The sequence below is a fragment of the Triticum dicoccoides genome, chromosome 2B (genome assembly GCF_002162155.2).
Source record: "Triticum dicoccoides isolate Atlit2015 ecotype Zavitan chromosome 2B, WEW_v2.0, whole genome shotgun sequence".
NCBI lineage: Eukaryota > Viridiplantae > Streptophyta > Magnoliopsida > Poales > Poaceae > Triticum > Triticum dicoccoides.
Genome location: NC_041383.1, coordinates 786,915,136 through 786,934,213, shown reverse-complemented (window position 1 = coordinate 786,934,213; position 19,078 = coordinate 786,915,136). Strand labels below are relative to the sequence as shown.

Below are 19,078 nucleotides of genomic sequence, written 5' to 3'. Positions count from 1 at the left end.
CTCTGGTCTGGCACAAGATGCCAGGTTTTATTTTTCATGAGTGCGGAGTATTCTTCATCCATGGCTTTCTTCCACCTTGGATCATCAAGTGCCTCATTCAACGTTGTTGGTTCACCTGAGATACACAACATACCATATCGTATAGTACCATCAATACGTATTTTTGGATTCCTTATACCTTTATGTAGACGTGTCATGACCCATGTGGAATTTGCTGGTTGTACACGCTGCATAGGGGAATCTGCCGCAGAAGATCCAGGCGATCCCGCTGGCGTCGCCAGAGAAGATCCAGGCGAGTCTGGTGTGACCCCGTCTCCACCAGTCATCCTGGTGTCCACAAAGTCGTCGGATGCAGGGGATCCCGCCTCGTCTGGCACATGCATGCAGGGGGACAGCGACGCGGAGCACGAAGGAGATGCGGCCCCGCCTGCTGATGATGTGGCGGCTCGGGGCTGGCTGATTGAGGGAGCGCGTCCGCGCCTACTGCGCCCGTGATCCGAGGACGATTCTGTCCCGCGATCCGAGGCCAACTGCCGCACAGGAGTTGCTGGCGCAGCCGGATCAGCTCCGTTTTCAGCGCCGTTTTCGTCTTCTTGCAGCACATGAAATAACCCTCCGTTTTGATCATTCTGGGCACCGTTTTGAGCGCCGTTTTCATTGCCAACCTGCACAGGAACAAGAGCAGAACTGGTGTTAGCAATATCATCATTTTGGTTAGTGCAATTGTCTCCCCCTTGATCAAAACTCCGGAGATGTTCAGGAAGGAGAAGAATTTCTTTTCGAAGGAGTGCACCGGCGTTAGGATGTAGAGATGCAAACGGAAAGATGGACTCATCGAATACAACATCTCTGGATATATAGATTCTTCCTGTAGGAACATCCAAGCACTTGACTCCTTTGTGCATGGGACTATACCCTAAGAACACACATCTCTTTGAACGAAAAGCAAGTTTACGTGTATTGTAGGGCCGAAGATTCGGCCAGCATGCACAACCAAAGATGCGAAGAGATGTGTAATCTGGTGTTATGCCAAGGAGTCGCGTGATGGGTGTTTCAAGCTTGATGACCTTACTAGGGAGCAAGTTGATAAGATATGTAGCAGTTAAGAAGGCTTCATCCCAAAACTTAAGTGGCATGGATGCATTTGCTAGTAATGCAAGCCCTATATCAACAATGTGACGATGCTTTCTTTCAGCAGACCCATTTTGTTGGTGAGCGTGAGGGCAAGAAACATGATGATAAATGCCAAGTTTTTGGAAGAATGAGTTGAGTTTCTCATACTCACCTCCCCAGTCTGTTTGCATAGCAATAATTTTAGAGCTCAGTTTGCGTTCAACAAGGTTTTGGAAATTGATGAAAACTTGGAATACATCGGATCTCTTCTTTAATAAGTAAATCCAAGTAAATTTACTATAGTCGTCAATAAAACTTACATAGTAGGAAAATCTACCAACGGAAGTGGGGGCTGGCCCCCATACATCTGAAAATATGAGTTGCAAAGGTGCAGTGGACACACTGGTAGAGATAGGGTGAGGTAATTGACGACTTTTTGCTTGTTGACACGGATCGCAAACTGACTCAACACTAGGCTCATAGAGGAGCTTATTCTTGCTAAGGACATGTTTAACTATTACTGAGGACGGATGACCCAAGCGACTGTGCCACTTTGCTGAAGATGGCTTGACGACAAGAAACGCTTGTTTATTTGACGCTGATGATGATGATGATATGAGTGGATAGAGGCCTCCCACACACCGTCCTCTAAGAATGATTCTCCGTGTGGCCAGATCCTTAACCAAGAAAAAATAGGGATGAAACTCTATGAGAACATGATTATCACGAGTGAATCGATGAACAGAAAGAAGGCTTTTTGCTGCTTCAGGAACATGGAGAATATTTTTCAGATGTAAGTTTTTGATGGGGTTTTTAACAATTGAACTACCAATATGTGTTATTGCCATACCAGAACCGCTTGCCGTGTGGATTTGATCGCCTCCGTTGTACTTCTCTCGCATTGTCAGCTGATCAAGTTCTCCTGTGATGTGATTTGTAGCTCCCGTGTTGGCGTACCAGTTGGTATCTACGCCGTAGGTGGCTGCATGCGCCGCCTTCACCTCTGGTTCTCCATCTTCATAGCGCCACCAGCAGAGCCGCGCCCCCCCCCGGATGATACTTGAGGCATATTTGGCACTCGGGGTTGTCACGCTGCTGCTGCTCACGCGCCTGTTGTGGTTGATTCTGGCGCTGGCTTCCTCTGTAGTTGTTCCCGCCGCGAGCAAGAGAGGGCTGCTGATCTCCACGGCCGCGCCCCCTTGTGCCTCGCCCACGGTAGGGTCTCCCACGGGCTTGTCCGCGGCCTCTGTAGGTGGTGTTTGCAAAGGTGTGGAAGCCACCAGGAGAAGCATCGCCCAACATCTCCATTCTCTTGTCAAAAGCGAAGATTTGGGCAAACAGATCTTCGGCAGTGATTGTGTTCTTGATGGCGCCGATCGCCGCAACCACAGGATCGTAGTCACGGTCCAGCCCCGCCAGGATGTAGTCCACCATCTCCGGGTCAGAGACGGGACGACCGGCGGCTGCTAGCTCGTCGCCAAGACTCTTCATCTTGGCCATGAAGGCGGAGCTTGACATGGTGCCCTTCTTGGTGTTGGTGATCGCAATTCTCAGGTTTGTGATCCGAGATTGCGATTGGGAGGCGAAGATGGCTGTCACCGCTGTCCACACCTCGAAGGTGGAATCCTTTCCGATGACTTGCGCAAGTATTTCTGGGGTCATGGAGTTTAGCGGATATGAGAGCACCTGTTGATCTTTGGCGATCCAGGCCGCATACAGCGGGTTCGGCGCCATGGCCGTGGTCTTGTCCGCCTGCGTGATCTCTGCCGTTTTGGGCGGAGCTGCATCGCTTTTGTCCAGAAAACCAGTCACCTGCGCACCTCGCAGGGCTGGTATGACTTGTGCCTTCCAGAGGATGAAGTTTCCTCTCGCGAGCTTTTCCGTCGGCGGTGACCCGAGGTTGAGGGAGGCGGACGACGAGGAAGACATGGCGACGGCAGCGGTGGTTGTGGTTTGTGGTTTCTGTTGTAGCTAGATGTATTAGGAAGAGGTGGCTCTGATGACCATGTTAGATTGGGAAGCGTTCCTACTCCCTCGTAAGGGAGCCGCGATGGTTTATATTGATACGAGGCAGAAGCCCTGCCGTGGCTTACAAGTTGAAGTAACCGATCGCCAACGATACGGTTGTTACAGAGGAGGTTGAGATAGCTACGAGAGAGAGGGAGAGAAGATATGTCGTTGAGATTACAAGTGGAGATAAACATAAACTCAAACACAGCAGAGGACGACCAGCGCTACCACGGCCGCGGCGGGGAGGGCGACGGCCAAGGCAGAGCCCGCCCGCTGCTCCATTGCTGCGGCCCACTCCTGGATCCCTGCAACGAGCGCCGGGAACGCGGATGCGAGGAAGCGGAACAGCTCGGCAAGCTTCTTCAATACAATGTCCCACGGGATGGGATGCCCGTCGTGTCCTTGGAGGATGACGGAGTCGAAAGCTCCCTGCACCGTGACCAGCTTTCTAATCCTTGGCGCCGCCATCTTCGTGGGTCTTGGCCGCCTGATTAGGCGCTGGTTATGCTCACGGGGACTAACGGCGATGGGTCTGTGGTGTCGGTCTGTTAACGTTAGCTGAGAAAGGGTATATATGAACTCTGAGTGAAGTCAGGCAGGCGGATTGCCCTGAAATCAACGTCCTGTTTCGTTACTCCCTAAGTTGCTTGCTTGCTTGTCTTGGAGTGACGTTTCTGATGGTCCACCTCAGCTATATCTAAATCATGAAAGTAGAGAGATAATCACCAAAAACAAATTGATGATTTATATACGCAGGAAGTTTTTCTGTTTTAGGAATGGACGTGTAAAGCTTTGGGTAATTTTGTAGTGTTGTGCACGTCTGGTGCACGCGGATCCACGTATCTATTACAGTATGTGTCAAGTGTAGGAAGAGAAAGGGACGGGCTTTGCAAGTTGCAACGGCTGTAATCAACTCGCCGTGGAAGGAGAGAAAACAGCTAATAATTCTCGAACCTAGAATTGTTAACAGCTAATCCATCGAATGCAGCCATGCATGTATTAGCTGAAGGTATATTAACTGAAACTCCGGGGTGGGTGTTAAGTAGGAAGATTGTTAATCAGTAGGAAGATTCGGAGACGCTTCTTCCTTAAAAAAAGGAATATCATGACCACTAAACCGTCTACTTTTGCGAGTTAAGCACGAGGGAGGTAAACCACGTGCCCATGTTGTCATGCCTTGACTAGTTCCCCACGGCTCGTTGGCGTCAAGAGCTCTGCGTGCATACATACATACATACATACATACATACATAGAGAGCTTCTTCACAACACATCTCCGGTCGTGTCTTTTGTCGTGGGGAAGGCAGACCCTGAAGCCATCGAGATACTTGTTCATCTCGACGAGCACTGAACCCCTCCTTATTTCAGCTGAATTTTTCTTTTATACAAGCGTTAATTTGATTTTTTTTCTTTTTTGATTTAAGTGAAAGCTGGATGCCTATTTCTTCCCAAGACTCTGAATTGCTGAGGCCACCTAATGGCAAACGCTAAATTTAACACCTGCGCCCTTTGTTATTGCGACCAGGGGCTGTAGAGTTAAGGTTTTTTGGTCAGCTAGCAGAGTTTAAGTTGTTCACGGAACAAGCTTCAACTAGGACCAACATGATTGAATCTGTTTTTGCCTTGATAACAAATCCTGGTTAGCTAAGATCCTTCTATAGCAAAAAACATAAAAGAAATTTGTTCTGCATACACGCCGAGTTCGATCCCGCAGCCCCTCGCGTCGCCCCCGCGGGCGACCAGGGGGAAACCCTAGCCGCCGCTTCTCGCACCTCCTCCGCCTCTCTCCCTCCTCGCCGCCGTCTGCAGCGCCGCCGGGCGAAGCCTGGCCGGCTGGGCGGCGGCGGGGCTTGTCCTCATCCTTCTCGTCTTGGCCGGCGTGGGACAGCCGGGTGGAGAGGAGCGCCGGGCGAACGTGGGGTTCAGCAGCGCGGCTGGCGGGTCTCCCGGCGGCGTCGTGCGCGGCGCGGCGGTGGTGGCCTGCGTGTCGCGAGGTGGTGGCTGCGTTGGGCCTGCCCGGTGATCGCCGGTGGATGCTGTGGATCTCATCTGGGGCAGCAGCGGCTCCTCTCGTGCGATCCGAAGGCGGCGGCTAGGGCGGCGACCCCAGGCCGTGCGGCGGTGGCCGAAGCACCATAGCCGGTGGAGCAGCGTCCCTGAGATGGACGACGGCGGTGGCAGCGCCCCATCTGGCGGGGTGGGCGGTTCTGGTCGGAGATGGTAACGGCGGTGACTACGGATCCAACGCCCCGATCGGATCCGCCGCGGGGAGGCCTTCCGCCGGCCGGCGGCGCGTGGAGGGGCCGGTGAGGAGATGCCGGATCTCCGCCGGATATCGACGATGACGTACGTCTTCATGGCGAGGTTCCGCTCGGTTCCAGCCAGCCGCGAGATCGGGACGACGTGGCTTCCGGTGAAACTCACGCCTAACTGCGGTCTTGGCGGACGATGGCGACGTCTCATACTTCGTTCCCTTCTCGAGGCATCATCGTTGCAGGTCACGTTAACCTGATCGGGAAGTTTCAGGGGAAACCCTTGATCTGGGTGTACTGGATCAGACGATGACGGAGCCTTCGGTGTCGTTCTTCCTCCCGGGGCATGGTTTTGGAGGAAGTGCTGGTTGGAGGGGACAAGAGGAGGAGCGGTGTTTCATCTTGCCCATTGATGACGGCGGATCTCGGTGGCGTGGCGCAGTGGAGACTCGGCGCCCGATGCGCGGAGATGGACTCGCGCAGGAGGGTGACGCTGTCTGGCGTCGTGGTGGCGTCGGCGGCAGCTAGACTGGGCAAGGTAGATGCAGCAGTACAACTCTGAAGATGGATTGGTGGCAGGTGGCTTCGGCGACCTCATACCCGGCAGGCGTCCTGGTTGAGGAGCACGCCGAACTGGTGGGTGCCCATACCCGGCAGGCCTCCTGGTTGGGACCTCAGGTCTTAGATGTTAGGTTTGGCTGCGAGGTTTGTTTGGTATTAGGCCCAGACTATCAGCGCCTCTTCATCAACTGGATAGGAGTAGCGAAAGATGTTGTGTAGACGGTGGATTTAGTCTTCTGTTGTATGACTTTGTAAGGTTTTATGTCAATAATTAATAAAATGGTTGTATGCATCGTCCAGATGCAGAGGCCGGGGGTCTTCCTCCTTTTCTTAAAAAAATATATGGGATACTTATAAGCCGATGTTTTCCCTACATATTTGGAGTAATAATCTACAACAATCAATGGGGGACTATCGTCCTTTCCTGGAAAAAAATACATGGCCTCAATTTTCATTCCACCAATCGTTTTTTGTTTTCTTTTCTTTTCGAAAAAAATGTTTTTATTTTCTCTGAAACCAAGGTGTCTATTTAGTTGACAGTGTCACATTTATTGATTCTCTAGCGGAAGATTATGCATGCGTCATTGCAGCTTGGCCTCTGCCTCATATTGCTTGCAGCACAGTATGGCCCTGGAAGTGCGTTTCCTAGTTCACACTGCCGAAGGCAGTGTGGGAATGTCGAGATACCATACCCATTTGGTATAGACCCAGGCTGTTCGCTCGGAGATGGCTTCCACCTCGACTGCAAGGTCCACGATGGCAAAGAGAAGCCATTCAGGACTACCTTTGAGGTCCTCGACATCTCCTTGAAGCAAGGGACAACTCGAGTGCTCAATTTCATTGTGGGGTACTGCTACAACACCTCCACCGGGAGCATGGAGTATTTTGGCCGATACGGGGGGTTCAATGAAGGCTTTTCTTCTCCATACCGCCTCTCTGATGTCCAGAACAGATTCACGGCCATCGGCTGCAATGCCCTGGCCTCTATCTCGGACCGTGAAGGCACAGACTACGAAGGCTATGGTGCCGCGACGTGCCGCAACCAGTCGGACCTAGTTGATGGATCTTGCTCCGGTATCGGATGCTCCCAGACGACCATACCGAAGAGGATGTACTTCTACACAATAGTCAGATATGGAAGTTCAATCGGTGCAGTTATGCAGTGTTGATGGAAACAACGTCATTCAGGTTCCGCACTAAGTACATAACCACCAACAAGTTCAATGGCATAAATGATGGGCGGGTACCTGTGGTGCTTGACTGGGCTGTGAGAGATATCAAGTCATGTGATGTTGCAAAACAGAATAAGACTGGCACTTATGCATGCCTCAGTAGCAATAGCAAGTGTGTGAATTCCAGCAATGACCAAGGGTACATGTGCAATTGCACCAATGTCTATGAAGGCAACCCTTATCTTCCTGGTGGATGCAAAGGTACCAATTATTAGCTCCGAGCTAGTGAAAATCTATATTTGCACTAATATCAATCAAATTGCACATTGGATGTAGGGTCCCTTTATCTTATTTGACACTTGATTATTTTGTTTGGCTACTTTTGTTGCAAATATTAATGAATGCGATCACAACCCATGCCCTTCGGATGGTGTTTGTTGCAATATTGCTGGAGAATACCGATGTTCTTGTCGAGTTGGGAAAAAATATGCCAAAGAAAGCAATACATGAAACCCAAATACAGGCTTCATAATAGCTAACGACCGAACAAACATGAACACCTAGCTAGGTCATTAACTTTATCGCACTCTTGTGCAATGTCATGAAATAAAAGAGTTATGTGAAACTAATCCAATGTTAGCTAATTTACACCAACTATGTTCTATACTCTCTCTCTCTCTCTCCTTGGTCAAAAAAATAGTTCTCTTATCTAATGTTGTTATCAGGACTTACAATGGGATTATTTGGTCTGATGGTTATCATCATGATCTTTGTCTTCTGGGGACAAATGACAATTCAAAAGAGAAAATTGAATAAAGTTAAGCAGGAGTATTTTCGCGAGCATGGAGGCTTGCTTTTGTTTGATAGGATGAGATCAGAGAAAGGTCTTGCTTTCAATGTATTTTCAGAAGCTGAACTCAGACATGCCACTGATAACTTTGACATTAGTAGAATACTTGGGAAAGGAGGCCATGGAATAGTCTATAAAGGGATAATAAGGAGCAACATGCCAGTTGCAGTTAAAAGATGTGGAATAGTTGATGAATGGCAGAAGAAGGAATTTGGGAAAGAGATGCTCATTTTATCGCAAATCAATCACAAAACCTGTTGGGGAACGTAGTAATTTCAAAAAAATTCCTACGCACACGCAAGATCATGGTGATGGCATAGCAACGAGAGGGGAGAGTGTTCGTCCATGTACCCTCGTAGACCGTAAGCGGAAGCGTTATGACAATGCGGTTGATGTAGTCGTACATCTTCACGATTCGACCGATCCAAGCACCGAACGTACGTCACCTCCGAGTTCAGCACACGTTCAGCTCGATGACGATCCCCGGGCTCCGATCCAGCAAAGCTTCGGGGATGAGTTCCGTCAGCACGACGGCGTGGTGACGATGATGATGTTCTACCGGCGCAGGGCTTCGCCTAAGCTTCGCGACGATATGATCGAGGTGGAATATGGTGGAGGGGGGCACCGCACACGGCTAAGGAACGATCCTTAGATCAACTTGTGTTATGGGGTGCCCCCTTGCCCCCGTATATAAAGGAGGGAGGGGGAGGTGCGGCCGGCCCCCTTGGGGTGCGCCTGGAGGAGTCCTACTCCCACCGAGAGTAGGACTCCCCCCTCTTGCCTTGGTGGAGAAGGAAAGGGGGGAGGGGAAAGAGGAAAGGGGGGCGCCGCCCCCCCTTCCTTGTCCTATTCAGACTAGGGGGGGAGGGGGCGCGCGGCCTGCCCTGGCCGGCCCTCCTCTTCTCCCTCATGGCCCACTAAGGCCCATTAACCCCCGGGAGGGTTCCGGTAACCCCCCGGTGTTCCGGTAAAATCCCGATTTCACCCGAAACCTTTCCGATGTCCAAATATAGGCTTCCAATATATCAATCTTTATGTCTCGACCATTTCGAGACTCCTCATCATGTCCGTAATCACATCCGCGACTCCGAACAAACTTCGGTACATCAAAACTTATAAACTCATAATAAAACTGTCATCGTAACGTTAAGCGTGCGGACCCTACGGGTTCGAGAACTATGTAGACATGACCTAAAACCATTCTCGGTCAATAACCAATAGCGGAACCTGGATGCCCATATTGGTACCTACATATTCTACGAAGATCTTTATCGGTCAAACAGCATAACAACATATGTTGTTCCCTTTGTCATCGATATGTTACTTGCCCGAGATTTGATCGTCGGTATCCAATACCTAGTTCAATCTCGTTACCGGCAAGTCTCTGTACTCGTTCTGTAACACATCATCTTATTACTAACTCATTAGTTATAATGCTTGCAAGGCTTAAGTGATGAGTATTATCGAGAGGGCCCAGAGATACCTCTCCGACAATCGGAGTGACAAAACCTAATCTCGAATTATGCCAACTCAACATGTACCTTCGGAAACACCTGTAGAGCACCTTTATAATCATCCAGTTACGTTGTGATGTTTGGTAGCACACAAAGTGTTCTTCCGGTAAACGTGAGTTGCACAATCTCATAGTTGCAGGAACTTTGTATAAGTCATGAAGAAAGCAATAGCAACATACTAAACGATCAAGTGCTAGGCTAACGGAATGGGTCATGTCAATCACATCATTCTTCTAATGATGTGATCCCATTAATCAAATGACAACACATGTCTATGGTTAGGAAACATAACCATCTTTGATTAATGAGCTAGTCAAGTAGAGGCATACTAGTGACTATATGTTTGTTTATGTATTCACACATGTATCATGTTTCTGGTTAATACAATTCTAGCATGAATAATAAACATTTATCATGAAATGAGGAAATAAATAATAACTTTATTATTGCCTCTAGGGCATATTTCCTTTAGTCTCCCACTTGCACTAGAGTCAATAATCTAGATTACATAGTAATGATTCTAACACCCATGGAGTCTTGGTGTTGATCATGTTTTGCTCGTGAGAGAGGCTTAGTCAACGGGTCTGCAACATTCAGATCCGTATGTATTTTGCAAATCTCTATGTCTCCCACTTGGACTTGGTCCCGAATGGAATTGAAGCGTCTCTTGATGTGCTTGGTCCTCTTGTGAAATTTGGATTCCTTTGCCAAGGCAATTGCATCAGTATTGTCACAGAAGATCTTCATTGGTCCCGATGCACTAGGTATGACACCTAGATCGGAAATGAACTCCTTCATCCAGACTCCTTCATTTGCTACTTCCGAAGCAGCTATGTACTCCGCTTCACATGTAGATCCCGCTACGACGCTTTGTTTAGAACTGCACCAACTTACAGCTTCACTGTTTAATAAAAACATGTATCCAGTTTGTGATTTAGAATCGTCCGGATCAGTGTCAAAGCTTGCATCGACGTAACCGTTTACGACTAGCTCTTTGTCACCTCCATATACGAGAAACATATCCTTAGTCCTTTTCAGGTATTTCAGGATGTTCTTGACCGCTGTCCAGTGATCCACTCCTGGATTACTTTGGTACCTTCCTGCCAAGCTTATTGCTAAGCATACGTCAGGTCTGGTACACAACATTGCATACATGATAGAGCCTATGGCTGAAGCATAGGGAACATTTTTCATTTTCTCTCTATCTTCTGCTGTGGTCGGGCATTGAGTTTGACTCAACTTCACACCTTGTAGCACAGGCAAGAATCCTTTCTTTGCCTGATCCATTTTGAACTTTTTCAAAATTTTGTCAAGGTATGTGCTTTGTGAAAGTCCTATTAAGCGTCTTGATCTATCTCTATAGATCTTGATGCCCAATATGTAAGCAGCTTCACCGAGGTCTTTCATTGAAAAACTTTTATTCAAGTATCCTTTTATGCTATCCAGAAATTCTATATCATTTCCAATTAATAATATGTCATCTACATATAAAATTAGAAATGTTACAGAGCTCCCACTCACTTTCTTGTAAATACAGGCTTCTCCAAAAGTCTGTATAAAACCATATGCTTTGATCACACTATCAAAGCGTTTATTCCAACTCCGAGATGCTTGCACCAGTCCATAAATGGAACGCTGGAGCTTGCACACTTTGTCAGCACCTTTTGGATCAATAAAACCTTCCGGCTGCATCATATACAACTCTTCTTCTAGAAATCCATTCAAGAATGCAGTCTTGACATCCATTTGCCAAATTTCATAATTATGAAATGCAGCAATAGCTAACATGATTCGGACGGACTTAAGCATCGCTACAGGTGAGAAAGTCTCATCGTAGTCAACCCCTTGAACTTGTCGAAAACCTTTTGCAACAAGTCGAGCTTTATAGACAGTTATATTACCATTAGCGTCAGTCTTCTTCTTAAAGATCCATTTATTCTCAATGGCTTGCCGATCATCGGGCAAGTCAACCAAAGTCCATACTTTGTTTTCATACATGGATCCCACCTCAAATTTCATGGCTTCTAGCCATTTTGCGGAACCCGAGCTCATCATCGCTTCCTCATAGTTCGTAGGTTCATCATGGTCAAGTAACATGACTTCCAGAATAGGATTACCGTACCACTCTGGCGCGGATCTTACTCTGGTAGACCTACGAAGTTCGGTAGAAACTTGATCTGAAGTTTCATAATCATTATCATTAGCTTCCTCACTAATTGGTGTAGTTGTCACAGGAACCGGTTCTCGTGATGAACTACTTTCCAATAATGAAGTAGATACAGTTATCTCATCAAGTTCTACTTTCCTCCCACTCACTTCTTTCGAGAGAAACTCCTTCTCTAGAAAGGATCCATTCTTAGCAACGAATGTCTTGCCTTCGGATCTGTGATAGAAGGTGTACCCAATAGTCTCTTTTGGGTATCCTATGAAGACACATTTCTCCGATTTAGGTTCGAGCTTATCTGGTTGAAGTTTCTTCACATAAGCATCGCAGCCCCAAACTTTAAGAAACGACAACTTTGGTTTCTTGCCAAACCACAATTCATAAGGCGTCGTCTCAATGGATTTTGATGGTGCCCTATTTAACGTGAATGCGGCCGTCTCTAAAGCATAACCCCAAAATGATAGCGGTAAATCAGTAAGAGACATCATAGATCGCACCATATCCAGTAAAGTACGATTACGACATTCGGACACACCATTTCGTTGTGGTGTTCCAGGTGGCGTGAGTTGCGAAACTATTCCACATTGTTTCAAGTGTAGGCCAAACTCATAACTCAAATATTCTCCTCCACGATCAGATCGTAGAAACTTTATTTTCTTGTTACGATGATTTTCCACTTCACTCTGAAATTCTTTAAACTTTTCAAATGTTTCAGATTTGTGTTTCATCAAGTAGATATACCCATATCTGCACAAATCATCTGTGAAGGTGAGAAAATAACGATACCCGCTGCGAGCCTCAACATTCATTGGGCCACAAACATCAGTATGTATGATTTCCAACAAATCAGTTGCTCGCTCCATAGTTCAAGAGAACGGCGTTTTAGTCATTTTACCCATAAGGCACGGTTCGCAAGTACCAAGTGATTCATAATCAAGTGATTCCAAAAGTCCATCAGTATGGAGTTTCTTCATGCGTTTTACACCGATATGACCCAAACGGCAGTGCCACAAATAAGTTGCACTATCATTATTAACTCTGCATCTTTTGGTTTCAACACTATGAATATGTGTATCACTACTATCGAGATTTAATAAAAATAGACCACTCTTCAAGGGTGCATGACCATAAAAGATATTACTCATATAAATAGAACAACCATTATTCTCTGATTTAAATGAATAACCGCCTCGCATCAAACAAGATCCAGATATAATGTTCATGCTCAACACTGGCACCAAATAACAATTATTCAGGTCTAAAACTAATCCCGAAGGTAGATGTAGAGGTAGCGTGCCGACCGCGATCACATCGACTTTGGAACCGTTTCCCACGCGCATCGTCACCTCGTCCTTGGCTAGTGCTCGCTTATTCTGTAGTCCCTGTTTCGAGTTGCAAATATTAGCAACAGAACCAGTATCAAATACCCAGGTGCTACTACGAGCTCTAGTTAGGTACACATCAATAACATGTATATCACATATACCTTTGTTCATTTTGCCATCCTTCTTATCCGCCAAATACTTGGGGCAGTTCCGCTTCCAGTGACCAATCTGCTTGCAGTAGAAGCACTCAGTTTCAGGCTTAGGTCCAGACTTGGGTTTCTTCTCTTGAGCAGCAACTTGCTTGCTGTTTTTCTTGAAGTTCCCCTTCTTCTTCCCTTTGCCCTTTTTCTTGAAACTAGTGGTCTTGTTGACCATCAACACTTGATGCTCCTTCTTGATTTCTACCTCCGCAGCTTTTAGCATTGCGAAGAGCTCGGGAATAGTCTTGTTCATCCCTTGCATATTATAGTTCATCACAAAGCTCTTGTAGCTTGGTGGCAGTGATTGGAGAATTCTGTCAATGACGCTATCATCCAGAAGATTAACTCCCAGTTGAATCAAGTGATTATTATACCCGGACATTTTGAGTATATGCTCACTAACAGAACTATTCTCCTCCATCTTGCAGCTGTAGAACTTATTGGACACTTCATATCTCTCAATCCTGGCATTTGCTTGAAATATTAACTTCAACTCCTGGAACATCTCATATACTCCATGACGTTCAAAACGTCGTTGAAGACCCGGTTTTAAGCTGTAAAGCATGGCACACTGAACTATAGAGTAGTCATCAGCTTTGCTCTGCCAGACGTTCTTAACGTCGTCAGTTGCATCAGCAGCAGGCCTGGCACCCAGCGGCGCTTCCAGGACGTAACTTTTCTGTGCAGCAATGAGGATAATCCTCAGGTTATGGACCCAGTCCGTGTAATTGCTACCATCATCTTTCAACTTTTCTTCTCAAGGAATGCATTAAAATTCAATGGAACAACAGCACGAGCCATCTATCTACAAACAAACATAGACAAGCAAAATACTATCAGGTGCTAAGTTCATGATAAATTTAGGTTCAATTAATCATATTACTTAAGAACTCCCACTTAGACAGACATCTCTCTAGTCATCTAAGTGATCACGTGATCCAAATCAACTAAACCATAACCGATCATCACGTGAGATGGGGTAGTTTTCAATGGTGAACATCATTATGTTGATCATATCTACTATATGATTCATGCTCGACCTTTCGGTCTCCGTGTTCCGAGGCCATATCTGCATATGCTAGGCTCGTCAAGTTTAACCTGAGTATTCCGCGTGTGCAAAACTGTCTTGCACCCGTTGTAGATGGACGTAGAGCTTATCACACCCGATCATCACGTGGTGTCTGGGCACGACGAACTTTGGCAACGGTGCATACTCAGGGAGAACACTTCTTGATAATTTTTAGTGAGAGATCATCTTAAAATGCTACCGTCAATCAAAGCAAGATAAGATGCATAAAGGATAAACATCACATGCAATCAATATAAGTGATATGATATGGCCATCATCATCTTGTGCTTTTGATCTCTATCTCCGAAGCACCGTCATGATCACCATCGTCACCGGCGCGACACCTTGATCTCCATCGTAGCATCGTTGTCGTCTCGCCAACTATTGCTTCTACGACTATCGCTACCGCTTAGTGATAAAGTAAAGCAATTACAGGGCGTTTGCATTTCATACAATAAAGCGACAACCATATGGCTCCTGCCAGTTGCCGATAACTTCAGTTACAAAACATGATCATCTCATACAATAAAATATAGCATCACGTCTTGACCATATCACATCACAACATGCCTTGCAAAAACAAGTTAGACGTCCTCTACTTTGTTGTTGCAAATTTTACGTGGCTGCTACGGGCTTAGCAAGAACCGTTCTTACCTACGCATCAAAACCACAACGATAGTTTGTCAAGTTGGTGCTGTTTTAACCTTCGCAAGGACCGGGCGTAGCCACACTCGGTTCAACTAAAGCGAGAGAGACAGACACCCGCTGGTCACCTTTAAGCAACGAGTGCTCGTAGCGGTGAAACCAGTCTCGCGTAAGTGTACGCGTAATGTCGGTCCGGGCCGCTTCATCTCACAATGCCGCTGAACCAAAGTATGACATGCTGGTAAGTCGTATGACTTATATCGCCCACAACTCACTTGTGTTCTACTCGTGCATATAACATCAACGCATAAAACCTGGCTCTGATACCACTGTTGGGGAACGTAGTAATTTCAAAAAATTTCCTACGCACACGCAAGATCATGGTGATGGCATAGCAACGAGAGGGGAGAGTGTTCATCCACGTACCCTCGTAGACCGTAAGCGGAACCGTTATGACAATGCGGTTGATGTAGTCGTATGTCTTCACGATTCGACCGATCCAAGCACCTAACGTACGGCACCTCCGAGTTCAGCACACGTTCAGCTCGATGACGATCCCCGGGCTCCGATCCAGCAAAGCTTCGGGGATGAGTTCCGTCAGCACGACGGCGTGGTGACGATGATGATGTTCTACCGGCGCAGGGCTTCGCCTAAGCTTCGCGACGATATGACCGAGGTGGAATATGGTGGAGGGGGGCACCGCACACGGCTAAGGAACGATCTGTAGATCAACTTGTGTGTTATGGGGTGCCCCCTTGCCCCCGTATATAAAGGAGGGAGGGGGAGGTGCGGCCGGCCCCCTTGGGGTGCGCCTGGAGGAGTCCTACTCCCACCGGGAGTAGGACTCCCCCCTCTTGCCTTGGTGGAGAAGGAAAGGGGGGAGGGGAAAGAGGAAAGGGGGGCGCCGCCCCCCCCTTCCTTGTCCTATTCAGACTAGGGGGGAGGGGGCACGCGGCCTGCCCTGGCCGGCCCTCCTCTTCTCCCTCATGGCCCACTAAGGCCCATTAACCCCCGGGAGGGTTCCGGTAACCCCCCAGTGTTCCGGTAAAATCCCGATTTCACCCGGAACCTTTCCGATGTCCAAATATAGGCTTCCAATATATCAATCTTTATGTCTCGACCATTTCGAGACTCCTCGTCATGTCCGTGATCACATCCGGGACTCCGAACAAACTTCGGTACATCAAAACTTATAAACTCATAATAAAACTGTCATCGTAACGTTAAGCGTGCGGACCCTACGGGTTCGAGAACTATGTAGACATGACCTAGAACCATTCTCGGTTAATAACCAATAGCGGAACCTGGATGCCCATATTGGTTCCTACATATTCTACGGAGATCTTTATCGGTCAAACCGCATAACAACATACGTTGTTCCCTTTGTCATCGGTATGTTACTTGCCCGAGATTTGATCGTCGGTATCCAATACCTAGTTCAATCTCGTTACCGGCAAGTCTCTTTACTCGTTCTATAACACATCATCTTATTACTAACTCATTAGTTATAATTCTTGCAAGGCTTAAGTGATGAGTATTATCGAGAGGGCCCAGAGATACCTCTCCGACAATCGGAGTGACAAAACCTAATCTCGAATTATGCCAACTCAACATGTACCTTCGGAAACACCTGTAGAGCACCTTTATAATCACCCAGTTATGTTGTGACGTTTGGTAGCACACAAAGTGTTCTTCCGATAAACGTGAGTTGCACAATCTCATAGTTGCAGGAACTTTGTATAAGTCATGAAGAAAGCAATAGCAACATACTAAACGATCAAGTGCTAGGCTAACGGAATGGGTCATGTCAATCACATCATTCTTCTAATGATGTGATCCCATTAATCAAATGACAACACATGTCTATGGTTAGGAAACATAACCATCTTTGATTAATGAGCTAGTCAAGTAGAGGCATACTAGTGACTATATGTTTGTCTATGTATTCACACATGTATCATGTTTCCGGTTAATACAATTCTAGCATGAATAATAAACATTTATCATGAAATGAGGAAATAAATAATAACTTTATTATTGCCTCTAGGGCATATTTCCTTCAAAAATGTTGTTAAACTCTTGGGTTGCTGCCTTGAGGTGGAAGTTCCTATTCTAGTCTATGAGCTTGTCCGAAATGGTACATTGTTTGAGCTTATCCATGGCAGGAACCAGGCATTTCAAATTTCCTTCAGCACTCTCTTAAGGATCGCTCATGAAGCAGCAGAATGTCTCAGCTTCCTACATTCATATGTGTCACTCCCAATTATTCATGGTGATGTGAATACTTCCAACATCTTGCTTGATGATAACTATATGGCCAAAGTGTCAGACTTTGGAGCCTCTATATTATCCCAATCTGACAAAGAGCAGTTTGTTATAATGGTTCAAGGTACATGTGGCTGCCTTGATCCTGAATACATGAAAACATGCCAGTTAACGGACAAAAGCGACGTGTACAGTTTTGGACTTATCCTTTTAGAGATCCTCACCGGCTAGTTGCCACTAAAGATCGAGGGGACTGAGAAGCCAAGAAGCTTGTCATTGATTTTCCTTTCTGCTATGAAGGAGAATAATCTAGAAGATGTGTTGGTGAGCCAAGTGAAAGGCCAAGCAAGTATGGAGTTGCTGAGAGGACTTGCAGACCTGGCTAAGAAATGCCTAGAAATGTGTGGTGACAACAGGCCATCCATGAAAAATGTCGCGGATGAGCTAAATAGATTGAGAAAACTTCCACTACATCATTGGGTACAACTCGAGATGGAGATGGACGAAGAAAATCTTTTTGGGGGAGAATCTACTAGTGGTTATGAAATAGAATTAAGTGGGTATCCAATGGACCAAAGTGAGAGCCATCCCATAAACCCTGGAAGTTCCTATTATGCAAGATGACTAAACATGCAGAATGATCTATAAATTACTACATGCAGATACATATGTTCCTTCTGAACCTCAGTACCACATGTATTTTATTTCGAGGTAGTATTGCTGCTAATGTGTGTAACTTTTATAATAGGGAGTCTATCTCCTACAACTCTATAGTTTGCAAATTCCAATTTATGTTTTATAATCCATTCGATGTGTGATGTATGTTCAACAACAAAAGTCCATTGGATATCAAATACATATGTATATTTGACCCAAATGAAATATACAATTCACGCATGCATGCTACTTGAACAAAACTATCCCCGATCCAAGGCATATCCTATTATATTAGTTTCTTGTATTTTGATATATGTTCCAATATTAAACATATTACTACTTGAACAAAACTATCTCTGATCCAAGGCAGATCCTATTATATTTGTTTTTTATATTTGAATATATGTTCCAATAATAAACATATTATTTTCCACACAAGATTGTACAAAGTAGTTGTCCCTACTTCGTTAGTTGATTTTTCCAAGGAAAACATAACATGAAGAAATGTATAGAGATAACTAAATGTTGTATTAATATTGAAAAACTAGCAATGCACATTCACACCTATGAGGAGTTGAACCAATTGTGCATTTGCATGTGCAAGTACAAATCTAAACTGAACAATAACATATATGCAAGTACTTGTAACATCTCATCATTACACTGTCTTACACATCTCAATACTACCGAAATTTCAAAGAGAAAGAGACAAAGAGGAGTAGCAGCAGCAAGGTTTGGGGGAGAAAAGGAGCATCAGTTTTGTGGAGAGAGGATCTTCAGCAGAGGGAGGTTGAAAGAGAGAGCAGCAGCAAGTTCGGCAGAGGAAGGAGCAACAACGGGGGAAGAGAATGGTGAGGATGCACCGACCTGCCGAGCTCCAGCCAGCGGCAATGGCAGCGACATCCGGCGAGTCCTGCCCGTAGCGGCGAGCGGCGGCCAAGCTCCAGCCAAGGGAGGGGAAGATGGAGATCCACCGGCCAGATGGTGTTAGAGGGATGGGAAGGCGCCGACCAAGCTCCAGCGGGCGGTAACCACGGCTATAGCGGAAGATCCCTGCACTTAGCGGCGGTACATAAATGAAAAGCAGGAACCAAATTCAATGGTACAAGTCAACATGTGGTACATATTCCAAGTAGTTCATACCCGATAATTCAAGCTAGCCAAACCCAACTAGAATAGTAGAAAGGAAAAAAGAAGGCTCCCAAGAAGGAAGGGATGCTCTGATTTTTTTAATCTGAGTTTCTTGTCGAACAAGTTCAATTAAATATGTATGTCCAAAAC

The 19,078-nt window shown here is 46.3% G+C and overlaps 1 pseudogene; it reads left to right on the top strand.

Moving 5' to 3' along the window:
* Positions 1 to 6,508: 6,508 nt before the first annotated feature.
* LOC119368816 lies at positions 6,509 to 17,764 on the top strand (annotated as a pseudogene).
* The last annotated feature ends 1,314 nt before the right edge of the window (positions 17,765 to 19,078 follow it).